Below are 13,824 nucleotides of genomic sequence, written 5' to 3' on the forward strand. Positions count from 1 at the left end.
ACCTAGTCCAGTAAAGCTGGACATGCAAAGTCCATTAGCTTTGACTTCTTCTCTTCCAATTTTTGGAAAGGGGAGTTTGAATTTGTATCGGGGATCTTCATGCTGAAGATGCCAAAAAAGAGGCCAGTCTTTGCCGGCAATCTTCTTGCCCCCTTTTTCAAGGCACCATGCATCAGCCTTTAGGTACTGTGGTAATACTAGAAATGCTTATACATCTGTTACATGGATAAGGTAAATAATAGGGACTTAGTCATGTGGGGACATTGTGACATGAAGCTTGCCATAAAGCTTGGATATATAGAACCAACTATATTTTATGGACGTGAAACGTGGATGCTGAGGAAGGCTGAAGAACGCTGGGTTGACGTTTTTGATTCTTATTGTCTTTGTCAGCTGCTCCATGTTAAATGACAGGACAAGATCAAAAACAAGGATATTTGAAGCTGAACCCAGCAACTGCCTCCATCAGCACTAATTTGGTTTCGGCCGCTTTCTTAGTATTGACATATTATTAGAATGGAAGACCAACAAATTCCAAAGGAACCAAGGAATGCCACTACAAGCCCGGTGATCATGTGGGTGACAAAAGTTTCAGGGACACAATAAGATTGCCCATGATAGACATCAGCTAAATATCTAGCCAGGTCACCTTAAAGACCTAACTGGAGATTGATCCGGGTGGTGCTCAGTTGACAAGGAGGCCATGTCAATCTTGGGATTTCCCATGATTATGATGATTAGTAGTGAATTCTTCAAAGTCCCTTATCTCAATGAAGCAAATAACTTGAAATGAATAGCTTTATTTGAGCATGACTGTAGATTATCTTTTCCTTAGGGTGTCTGTCAGTTATTTGCAAACAGAAAAAACCACCACCAGATGGCAGTCCACACTCAATCCTTAACTCATCAGATAGCCACCACATTGGAATAATTTTTTTTTTTAATTTAGTTTCATGATACAACACAGTAGAATTCAATTATTTGAAGGGTGCTTCAAAATCCGCTCTTTATTAAGACAGTGGCTTTTTTATGTCCTTGTTAAAAGTCAATATAATGTTCTGATAAATTGTATCAGTTGGGCCTTATGATCAAAGGGAATGCCAGAATTACAGTGTGAATCCAGCATTCTGCAGGGTGTATCTTTTTAACTGTCTCATGGGTACAGGTTTTTTTTTATAAAAAAACCCACAATATACAAGGAATGAAGAATAATTTAGTTATGCACGAAAACCTGGAGCGGAAGGACCCCCACCGCCTGAATTGCTTCCAGGCCCCCTGAATCCTCCGGGTGGCCCTGCATGTTACTTAGGGTATGTCTACACTATGAAATTAGGTCGAATTTATAGAAGTCAGTTTTGTAGGAAGCGTTTTTATACAGTCGATTGTGTGTCCCCACACAAATGCTCTAAGTGCATATAGTCGGCGGAGTGTGTCCACAGTACCGAGGCAACAGTCAACTTCTGGAGTGTTGCACTATGGGTAGCTATCCCACAGTTCCTGCAGTCTCCACTGCCCATTTGAATTCTGGGTAGAAATCCAGTGCCTGATGGGGCTAAAACATTGTCGCGGGTGGTTCTGGGTACATATTGTCAGGCCCCCCCTTCCCTCCCTCCCTCCCTCTGTGAAAGCAAGGGCAGATAATCATTTTGCGCCTTTTTTCTTGAGTAACCTGTGCAGACGCCATACCATGGCAAGCATGGAGCCCACTCAGCTAACCGTCACCGTATGTCTCCTGGGTGCTGGCAGACGCGATACTGCATTACTACACATCAACAGTTTATTGCCTTTTGGCAGCAGTGCAGTATGACTGGTAGCCGTTGTCGACGTAGTCCAGGGTGTTCTTTTAACCGACCTCGATGAGGTCAGGGGCGCCTGGGCAAACATTGGAGTGATTCAGCCAAGTCATTTCCCTTTTAAGTTTTGTTTCATGGCAGTTCAGTCCTACTGGCAGTGCACTGTCTTTTAATCTGCAGCCAGCAGAAGACGATGGCCAGCAGTCATACTGTACTGTCTTCTGCCAAGCACCCAGGAGATAACGATGGCTAGCGGTCATACTGCACAGTTTGCTGACAGCAAGATGTATAAAGATAGATGAAGTGGCTCAGAACAAGAAATAGACCAGATTTGTTTTGTATTCATTTTTTCCTCCCTCCCTCCGTAAAATCAATGGCCTGCTAAACCCAGTTTTGAGTTCTGTCCTTAAGGGGGCCATTCTGTTTCTCGCAAAGCCACCCCCTTTGTTGATTTTTAATTCCCTGTAAGCCAACCCTGTAAACCATGTCGTCAGCCGGCCCTCCCTCTGTCAGAGCAATGGCAGACAATCCTTCCGCGCCTTTTTTCTGTGCAGATGCCATACCATGGCAAGTGTGGAGCCTGCTCAGATCACTTTGGCAATTAGGAGCACATTAAAAACCACGCGGATTATCCAGCAGTATATGCAGCACCAGAACCTGGCAAAACGAAACCGGGTGAGTAGGTGATGTCAGCATGGTGACGAGAGTGATGAGGACATGGACACAGACTTCTCTCAAAGCACGGGCCCTGGCAATGTGGGCATCACGGTGCTAATGGGGCAGGTTCATGCGGTGGAACGCCGATTCTGGGCTCGGGAAACAAGCACAGACTGGTGGGACCGCGTAGTGTTGCAGGTCTGGGACGATTCCCAATGGCTGCGAAACTTTCGCATGTGTAGGGCACTTTCATGGAACTTTGTGACTTGCTTTCCCCTGCCCTGAAGCACAAGAATACCAAGATGAGAGCAGCCCTCACAGTTGAGAAGTGAGTGGCGATAGCCCTGTGGAAGCTTGCAATGCCAGACGGCTACCGGTCAGTCGGTAATCAATTTAGAGTGGGTAAATCTTGGGGGCTGTGTGATGCAAGTAGCCAACGCAGTCAAAGATCTGCTGATATCAAGGATTGTGACCCTGGGAAACATGCAGGTCATAGTGGACGGCTTTGCTGCAATGGGATTCCCTAACTGTGGTGGGGCCATAGACGGAACCCATATCCCTATCTTGGCACTGGAGCACCAAGCCAGCGAGTACATAAACCGCAAGGGGTACTCTTCAATAGTGCTGCAAGCACTGGTGGATCACAAGGGATGTTTCACCAACATCAATGTGGGATGGCCGGAAAGGCACATGGCACTTGCATCTTCAGGAGCTCTGGTCTGTTTCAAAAGCTGCAAGAAGGGACTTCATTCCCAGACCAGAAAATAACCATTGGGGATGTTGAAATGCCTATAGTTATCCTTGGGGACCCAGCCTACCCCTTAATACCATGGCTCATGAAGCCATACACAGGCAGCCTGGACAGTAGTCAGGAGCTGTTCAACTACAGGCTGAGCAAGTGCAGAATGGTGGTAGAATGTGCATTTGGACATTTAAAAGCGCGCTGGCGCAGTTTACTGACTCGGTTAGACCTCAGCGAAACCAATATTCCCACTGTTATTACTGCTTGCTGTGCGCTCCACAATATCTGTGAGAGTAAGGGGAAGACGTTTATGGTGGGGTGGGAGGTTGAGGCAAATTGCCTGGCCGCTGGTTACACATAGCCAGACACCAGGGTGGTTAGAAGAGCACAGGAGGGCGCGGTGCGCATCAGAGAAGCTTTGAAAACCAGTTTCATGACTGGCCAGGCTACGGTGTGAAAGTTCTGTTTGTTTCTCCTTGATGAAGCCCCCCGCCCCCTTGGTTTACTCTACTTTTCTGTAAGCTAACCACCCTCCCCTCCTGCCTTCGATCACCACTTGCAGGGGCAATAAAGTCATTGTTGCTTCACATTCATGCATTCTTTATTAATTCATCACACAAATAGGGGGATAACTACCAAAGTAGGCCAGGAGGGGTGGTGGAGGAGAGAAGCACTGGGAGGGGTGGTGGAGGAGGGAAGGACAAGGTCACACAGCACTTTAAAACTTCTTGAATGCCAGCCTTCTGTTGCTTGGGCAATCCTCTGGGGTGGGGTGGAGTGGCTGGGTGGCTGGAGGCCCCCCCACCGTGTTCTTGGGCGTCTGGATGAGGAGGCTATGGAACTTGGGGAGGAGGGCGTTTGGATACACAGGAGCTGTAGTGGCGGTCTGTGCTCCAGCTGACTTTCCTGCAGCTCAACCATATGCTGGAGTATATTAATTTGATCCTCCTGCAGCCTCAGCATTGAATCCTGCCTCCTCACATCACGCTGCCACCACTTTTCAGCTTCAGCCCTCTCTTCAGCCCGCCACCTTTCCTCCAGGTCATTTTGTGCTTTCCTGCAGTCTGACATTGTCTGCCTCCACGCATTTGTGTGTGCTCTGTTAGTGTGGGAGGACAGCGTGAGCTCAGAGAACATTTAATCGCTAGTTTGTTTTTTTTTCACCTTCTAATCTTCCCTAGTGTCTGGGAAGGAGAAGATACTGTGATCCTTGAAACACATGCAGCTGGTGGAGAGAAGAAAAAAAGGACAGTGGTATTTAAAAAGACACATTTTATAGAACAATGGGTACACTCTTTCTTTCACGGTAAACCTTGCTGTTTACATACATAGCACATGTGCTTTCGTTCCAAGGTCGCATTTTGCCTCCCCCCACCGCGTGGCTAGCCCCTCATCCCTCCCCCCTCCCCGTGGCTAACAGCGGGGAACACTTCTGTTCAGCTACAGGCAAACAGCCCAGCAGGAATGGGCACCTCTGAATGTCCCCTTAAGAAAAGCACCCTATTTCAACCAGGTGACCATGAATGATATCACTCTCATTAGGATAACACAGAGAGATAAAGAACGGATGATGTTTGAACGCCAGCAAACATACACTGCAATGCTTTGTTCTACAGTGATTCCTGAGTAAATGCTACTGGCCTGGAGTGGTAAAGTGTCCTACCATGGTGGACGGAATAAGGCTGCCCTCCCCAGAAACCTTTTGCAAAGGCTTTGGGAGTACATCCAGGAAAGCCACTAATGCCAGGGCAAATTAATCATTAAACATGCTTGATTTTAAAAAACATGTATAGTATTTTAAAAGGTACACTCGCCAGAGGTCCCTTCTCTGCCTTGGGTGGGTTTGAGGGGTACTGGCTCTGGGTCCAGGGTGAGAAACAGTTCCTGGCTGTCGGGAAAACCGGTTTCTCCATTTGCTTGCTGTAAGCTATCTACAATCTCATCATCATCATCATCTTCCTCGTCCCCAAAACCTGCTTCCGTGTTGCCTCCATCTCCATTGAAGGAGTCAAACAACACGGCTGGGGTAGTGGTGGCTGAACCCCCTAAAATGGCATGCAGCTCATCATTGAAGCGGCATGTTTGGGGCTCTGACCCGGAGTGGCCGTTCGCCTCTCTGGTTTTCTGGTAGGCTTGCCTCAGCTTCTTAAGTTTCACGTGACATTGCTTCGGGTCCCTGTTATGGCCTCTGTCCTTCATGCCCTGGGAGATTTTGACAAATGTTTTGGCATTTCGAAAACTGGAATGGAGTTCTGATAGCACGGATTCCTCTCCCCATATAGCGATCAGATCCCGTACCTCCAGTTCAGTCCGTGCTGGAGCTCTTTTGCAATTCTGGGACTCCATCATGGTCACCTCTGCTGATGAGCTCTGCATGGTCACCTGCAGCTTGCCACGCTGGCGAAACAGGAAATTGAAATTCAAAAGTTCGCGGGCCTTTTCCTGTCTACCTGTCCAGTGCATCTGAGTTGAGAGTGCTGTCCAGAGCGGTCACAATGGAGCACTCTGGTATAGCTCCGGAGGCCAATACCATCTAATTGCGTCCACAGTACCCCAAATTTGACCTGGCAAGGCTGATTTCAGCGCTTATCGGGGGTGGATTAAGGAAATCAATTTTAAGAGCCCTTTAAGTCGAAAAAAAGGGCTTTGTCATGTGGACGGGTGCAGGGTTAAATCGATTTAATGCTGCTAAATTTGACCTCAACTCCTAGTGTAGACCAAGGCTAAAGATCAGATTTTCAAAGGGATTTAAGCACCTAAAAATGCCAACTGGTGCCGAGTGGGATTTTCAAGAGCACCTAAACAGTTTAGGCATCTAATACCCATTTAAATCAATGTGAATTAGGCACCTAGCCTATTTTTGGGCACTTCTGAAAATCCCACTAGGCACCTCTCTGCATCTTTGGATGTCCAAGTATCTTTGAAAATCTGGCCCTAAGAGCAAGGGCTTTGTCCAAGTGTTCTTAGCCATGTTGTATTGTGTAGTGAGCTGTGTACCAGTTTCCTACCAGGTTATTTCCATCCAGCCCAGTGTTGGATGTATGTCAGCGGTGCTTGTATATATGTGTGTGCTTTAGCATGCAAGGCATTGTGGAAGAATTAAATATTATGTTGATTGTTATTTAATGGTTATAACAACTTATTTTTATGAAAATAAGTTATTTGTTGGTTTTCTTCTTTCCTGTCTGGCACTCATTTCATTTTGCTTCATTTTCTGGGTAGCAAAAACTTAGAGGGTTTATCCACTAATCTATTTCTTTTTAAAAGATGACATGAGGATTTTTTTTTTTAAATTGGACTTTTCCTTTCCTTCCGAAGAAGGTCCGGAAGGATTTGAGAGGCTTTTTTTTTTTAGGGGTTTCATTTGTTTGTTTTTCACTGTAGAAATATCAATAATGTCAAATCTGGTCTTCCCTAGTTGTGTTGAACAATAACTGGAAGGTATAAAGCATACTTAGGGTGAGATCTTAATCCCACGAAGAGGTGAATGTGTTTTTTCCATATGATCGATATTGAGGCTAAGGACCATGATGCTCTTCTAGCTTATGCTGGGGGATTACCCTCACATACAGGAAAGTGAAAGGGGAGCTTAAAGCCACCTTTTTCTCCCCCTCACAGCTCAGCAGAGTTTGGGTGGAGCTGAGAATCAGAATCCATGGGGCAGGTTCTCCACCATGCCTGAGTTCCAGGAGGACAATAGGGTGAGGGGCGGCAGGGACCTTATGGTGCCAGTTGTGGATCCCTGATCCTCAGCCATGCTGCCCCTGAACAAATTGGAGCTTCATAGGAACAGCTGTAATTGGTGCCACTGGAGCAAGGGCCCCATCTTAAATCAATGTAAATTTGGGCATAGCAGAGTTGTGCTCTGCTGCTGCTTCTTCCCCTTTCTTCCTGAAATACCCCTGATATGCTGCCGCCTTTCTTCTTACACCAGGGATTGGGGAAGAGCTGGCACAGGATGGGTTAAAGCTAATTCTGTTCCAGCTTTCCACTGGCCTATTGTTTATCTGCAGGGGGGAATTTCTCCACTGATCTGTCCAATTCATACCACTTATGCGTCACAAAGTAGCTTTAACAGGGTGTTTTCTCCCTGAATGCTGCTCTGGTCTGTTTAATATGTTTTCTAAGCAGTGCCTCCAATCCAGCTCTTCTTCAGCCAAGAAGAGTAAACAAGGCTTATTTGGAAAAAAAAAAAAAAAAAAAAATCCCGCAGTAAAAGGCTTTGAGAATTTAAACCTACTTCCAAGGAAGATTGTCTAGAGTATCGTATCCAATGATCAATCAGGAACTCTGTGCCAAATGCTTCAAGGATGTTGTATAGAATCTATCTAAGCATAGACATAACCAAGATTTCTCCAGCAAGTTAATATAATAACAAAAGTCCTGTTGAATCTGTGCAAAAGTCCTTTGGATGTATTGAAAGCTAATCAGTGTACTGTTAGTAGAGAACAAAGCAAGCTTAATGAAGATGATAGATATGGGAAGTGTTTTTTCTTTTAGTATGTTCCCCCTGTTGATTGGGTACAGTGTTAATGAGTTGGATATCAAATGAAATGGAAATTGCTTTGTGTTTTGAATTATCTCCTTTCATTTTTTGTCTGTCAGTGTTTCCATTAGAAATCCCGTTTTTAACCCAGCCATTAAAATGCTCCTTGAGTTGAAATTTAGCAACTTCGTTTTTTTTCCTGGATAGACATTTTAAATGTTATTTTCCTTTTAAACAAAATTTGGTTAAAATCAGTATGGCTTTTTATCTTCCCCTTAATTAGGGAGCATCTAAAAATAGCCTTTTCAGGCACTTTAACTGAATTTCCCTGTTTTTAAAAGCAACTTATTTTCTAAATGTGACAGTTTCAAGCCATTCATCCGCAATATACGCTGAAATATGTAACTTAAATTGCTAAATGTAAAATATATCTTATGACAGAGAGATGCAGGAAAATGGCACCAAAATATTGAGACGTTAATATAACCAATAATATGACCTTAGTAGAGGATTCAAGATGATTCACACGCTTAAGAAACTTTAAAACTTTATTTTCACTGCAGTAAGTGTGATGATCCTCCAGTGGTCAATGGGGATAGAGCTTGGGACCTTCAGGACTAGGTCTTTTACCATTTGATCTAACAGAGTAGCTCCCTTAACTGGTGGTAATAGCAGGCTCTTATCCTTTCTATGGACAAGCTCCTATAGGTAACATACAACATGTCTGGGCACAGTATTACATGCTCCTCTAAGCAAACAAAGTGTGCAGGAAGATGCTCATGTGGGTAAGGCACTGGGCTGGAATTCAGGAGTTCAATTCCTGGCTCTGCAACTGACTTCCTGTGTGGTCTTGGGCAAGTCACTTAAAAAGCACTATTTCTGACTCGGTTCCCCATTTGTAAAATGGGGCTGCTGCTAATGTCTTCTGTCTTTCACTCTTTGTCTCTTACCTATTTAGATTGTAAGCTTTTTGGGGTAGGGCGGCCTCTTACTAAGTGTTTGTAACAGTACCTAGTACAGCAGCCCTGCTCTTATCTGGGGCCCCAGGGTGCTCCCAGAATATGCATGATAGGTCATCTCATGCGCCACCATTTTGTGAAAGGCTCTACCAGTGCACACTATCAATAGGGGTTGAGCACGGGAACTTCAACACCAACATCTGATCTTTTCAACTGGAGTGAAGCTCTTATCCTTTAGATGGACTAGCCACTAGAGTGAGACTTCTCACACTTAGCCAGCATGTTACATAAGACATGGAGTCTTATGTACATAACACAGTCTGAGTACATAACACTCTGCAGATGACAGGATTTATTAGTACTGTCTAGATTTAAAAGAAGGTATTACATTCTGTACACTGTGAATCCCTTTTATTGTAGATGCTGATCTAGTAAATTCTGTTTCAGTGAAACTCCTTTTTAATTGTTCGATCCTGTGAGGTGCTGAGAGCCTTCATGTGGTGCTGAGCACCCTCTCTCCTCCTTCGATTTCCATTCAGTAACCACCCTCAAAGCCCTCATCTCTCTGCAGTTTCAGCTCCCTAGTGAGCTAGAATCAGTCACAAACTGTTCCAATGAATTACACCGTGCAAATTGCAGTTACAATTACCAGTGTGCACATGCTCGTAGGACCATAGACTGGAGGAAAACTCTCACAATGCCTATTGACGTCAGTGTGAGCCCCATGTGTGCACACGTGCATCAAGTCAGAATATAGCTCATTGTGCTGTTTTGTGAAAGAAATGATACAGCTGTACTTCATCCACTCCATAAGAATCTGGAGGTTAGAGGTGGGCTGGATGTTGTGCAGAGCTGGGTCTGATGAATCTGTGACTGCTTGACTACGTGCAAAATCTCCCCCATCTGTGTGCACCGATTCCGCTAGCTCTGGGTCTGCAGGAGTAGCAGTAGAGTGCGGCTTTCCTTATGAATGCTTAGTTGACCCTCTTTATTTGGGTATGGCACAGGAACCAGGATATGCCCTTGTAAGATGATTGCTCTATAGTTACTTGTGCGTTTCCTGGATCAGTGTTTAGGTGTGGAACTGAAGTGGCACAAAGCTTGCCACGTAATGAAACACATTTTCTACTCTTTCTCTTAATCAATTTTCAGTAATTAGAGGTCTGAAGCCCAGACTATTATTTTGTGGTACTTTTTTTTTTCCTTCCCCCCTAGCATAGGCTAAAAATGCCCAAGTCTGAAATTGTTGAAATACAAGCTATGGAGGCCTAGTATGGTTGAGTTATTGGTTCTTCATTACAGGAGCTGTTGGAAACATACTGTACTACTTTTAAAAAGTAGCACACAATGAAGCTGTTTAAATGATGATTTATGCAGTCCCTCTGATCTGAGCTATGTAATTCATAATGCATGGCAGTCATACTATATATTAGCTGCATACTTCTCCTTATGCTGGCTGTTTCTTTGAAATACAGTTCTGTATGTTAAAGTAACACTGGAACTGTAACTGATCCATTGACCTGAAAATGCCTGAAGGATCATTTAGCTCAAGTAGGGCCTATTTTAGTTCTGTTTTCATATTTATAGTCTAAATATCTGCAGAGAAATTGTGGATTTCTACAATAATGGAGGGAACTTTTTACTAGCATTCTATTTGCAACTCTCCTATTCTTTGCTAGGCTGTTTGAGGGACCCTGAAAGTGTACTCTATAAATCAGGAAAAGGAATGGATTTGAAGCATTAAGACTTTATCCGAACTTAACTTTGTGGAGTTTATTATAGCTTTTGTGGTAGTGGGAAGAATACTGTAATTAAAGATGCACCTCAGATCTGCCCAGGCAGCGTGATCTGCCCAGGCAGACTACTAGCCCCACGGGGAGCCCCATAGACATCAACAAGGCTATGCAGATTAATGGTAGCTGAAGATTTTGCTCTGTATTTAGAGTTTTTTCTCTCTGATTCCTCCAGTACCAAAACTAAAAGTTGAGCCAGTTTGCTTTTCTTTTGTGTGTTATCAACAGAACTGTTAACTAAGTTCTGATTGTAGGATCAGATTCTGTCCCCAGTTACACCTGTGCACTTCTGTTGAAGAGAGTGGAGTTTGCATACTGTAACAGAGCAGAGTTTGGCCTGAGAACATTTATTGCTCCTGATGGTGGACCAAGCAGGAAGAACCCATCTTGACCTGGAGAATCAGGTTGTTTTCAGAACTGGCATTTAAAATAATCTTATTTAAGTAGTTTATTTCAAGCTCCTTGAGGCAGGGGCTGTCTTTTTGTTTTGTGCTTGTACAGCCCCCAGCACAGTGGTGTCCTGGTTCATGACCCGGGTTCCTAGGTGCTACCACACCACAAATAATAGTAATAACATTTGATTTTGGAGTAAATGCGAGAAAACTTAAAAAAAAAATCGATTGTCATGCTGTCTGGTGCGGCTCACCACTCAGAGTACCATCCTCAGGACAGACTATCAAAAAACAATGCAAGAACTCCAAATTGGTTGTGTGTTCTGTGCTTAGATTTCACCAACCACGTAGCAAATGTGAACTCGTAAAGCGCTGTCACAGCCTTAACATGGAGTCACAGACAATCCCCTTGGGCGTCCTCGTCTATCTTGCTGCCTCGGCAAGCTTGCCTTTTGTGACAGATGGTCCCTTACACCAAATATCACATCAAAATTCAGGTTAGTCCCAGGCCCAAAGGACCAGTCACTTACCTCAGGTCAGTGGTACTTCAGATCTCAAACCAAAGGCAATGCTTGTGGCCAATCCTGTCAACTCAAGGTTTATTTACTAGGAAAAAGAAATCAATTATTTACAAGATTAAAGCAGGTAAACATACACACACACGAGTTACAGTCAGGTTTCAAAAGGTAATAGAAACTGTTACAATATGCCAGCTCTCTATGTCATTTAGGCTAACTCAAGCTAAACAGCTGAGGACCCCTTGCTTATGCCTAGAAATCTTTGCTCCTCAGAGTTCAAGCAGCAGAGGAATAGTTTCTTCTGGTCAGGCATTTTTATTACCTTTCGTCTACCATTCGAGCTGTGATGGGATGGAGGCTTGTGCATATACCCTCTTCAGAGGTGTGGGAAAGCAATCAACAAAGTTTTTTGTCTCCTGACGTTCCACAATGCCTTGTCTGTTGTCTATAGGCATTCTTTTGTTGGGGAGGAGATAACACCTCTTGTGGCAAACTAATATTTCACACTTGGTCATGCATCTCCCCTGGCTGTAGCAGGCATTTTTATAGTTACAGAGCAAACACTTCCCTGAGTGCTCCTTTAATGCCTTGGTTGACTAGTGGCCTACTGTATGTTGGGCAGGCTTCCTATTTCTGATGTAAATAAAAAAAAATCTTATTGTTAGTTTTTGCAACTTTAGCAAGTTGCTTCTCAAACTCTTTCTTGGCCTACCTTGCTGTACTTTTACACTTAACCTGCCACAGTTTGTGCTCCTTCCAATTATCCTCATTATGTTTGACTTCCAAATTTTAGAGGATGCCTTTTTGCCCATAACTGCCTCCATTACTCTGCTGCTTAGCCAGGGCAACATTCTTTTGGTCCTCTGATTGTCTGTCTTTTCTAATTTGGGTTATACATTTAGTCTGAGCCTCTATTATGGTTCATTTGAGTAGTCCCCATGCTGCTTGCAACCTTTTAATCCTTGTGGTAGCTCCTCTTAATTTCTGTTTAACAAGCATCCTCATTGAGTTCCTCTTTTTAAAGTTAAATGTTACCATGGTGGGTTTTTTATCACCTCTACGAGGATGTAATGGTTGCTACTATCGAGCAGTTCAGCTATAGTCACCTCTTGGACCAGTTCCTGTGCTCCACTTAGGACTAGAAAAAGAATTGCCTCTCTGGTTTTGGGTTCCAAGGCTATCTGCTCCAACAAGCAGACACTCATGGTGTCTAGAAATTTTACCTCTGCATCCTTTCTTGAAGTGACACATAACCAGGCAATATGGAGATCATTTAAATCCTCCATTATTATTGAGCTTTCTGCTTTTTGTAGCCTTGCTAACCTCCTGTAGCATTTCACAGTCTCCATCCCCATCCTGATCAAGTGGTCAGTAGTTTGTTCCTTCTGCTATACTCTTATTGTTCAAGCATGGAATTTCTGTCCATAGAGGTTCTATGTTACAATTTGTTTCATTTAAGATTTTACTTTATTTGACTCTTTTACATATAGTGCTACTCCCCCACCAGTGTGACCAACTGTGTCATTCCTATCTATTTTGAACCTGGTATTATCATGTCCCATTCATTATCCTCATTCTCCCATTCCTGTTTCTGTGTAATAGAGCTATTTTGGAGTTCTAGTTGAGAAGTTATGGGGACCAAGAGCTTGAGACAGGATTTAGAGTGGGCATCATAGAGGGAAGAAAACAAGCTGTTAAAGCAGATTTTCAAGCCTGTCATGCTGGCTAAAGGAAATACCGAAATCAGTCAGAGCAGCAGAGCAGTCTCAGTACCGGACCTACAGACTTGTGCAATGGCACTAAAAATAGCAGTGTAGATGTTCTCACTTGGAGTGGAGTTCAGACTCTGAGACCCACCTCCCTTGCTGAGTTTGAGCCCAAACTCCAGCCTGAGCGGGAATGTCTGTGCTGCTATTTTTAGTGCTGTTGCCTGAGCCGAAGTCTGTACACCCGGATTCTGAGATTTGCTGCCTCAGGTGTGGTTGTTTTTTGAGGTGTAGATGTACCCTTGCCTACCTCAAACTTATGCCAGTAAAACCACTATACATACTTATAACCTTTATACATGCACACCACACTGTTCGTGCTTAAAACTGACTTGTTTAGATAACTATATAATGTCATCACAGTATTTGCAATATTGCATAGGTATTTCTAATACTGGGGAATGCTGCAAATACTGAGGTAGAACTGTTTCATTATCTTTCTTGAAAGTTTTTTTTATGTGCAACCATCGTGTGTCGGTGTTTGTCTGGATTTATGTCTACCTACATAAATGATCATCTCCTTGCCTATGTCTTCCAATGTCAAAAGTTAAATTGTAGTAATGCCGTTAAACAATAATACTTTGTGTTTTATTATTGTGTAGCATCTTTCACACAAGCTTCTTTCACTACTTCACAATAGTTTAATTCATTAAGCTTCACAATCCCACTACAACGTAAGTAAGCATTATCATCTCCAGTAATAATGGCTAAACTGAGT

At 43.6% G+C, this 13,824-nt stretch overlaps 1 protein-coding gene across 3 annotated transcripts in view; it reads left to right on the forward strand.

The window, feature by feature from the left end:
* The window catches only part of ITPR2 (inositol 1,4,5-trisphosphate receptor type 2), a 356,350-nt gene that overhangs the window by 97,477 nt on the left and 245,049 nt on the right, over positions 1-13,824 (forward strand). The window lies entirely within an intron of this gene.

The sequence above is a fragment of the Lepidochelys kempii genome, chromosome 1 (genome assembly GCF_965140285.1).
Source record: "Lepidochelys kempii isolate rLepKem1 chromosome 1, rLepKem1.hap1, whole genome shotgun sequence".
Classification (NCBI taxonomy): domain Eukaryota; kingdom Metazoa; phylum Chordata; order Testudines; family Cheloniidae; genus Lepidochelys; species Lepidochelys kempii.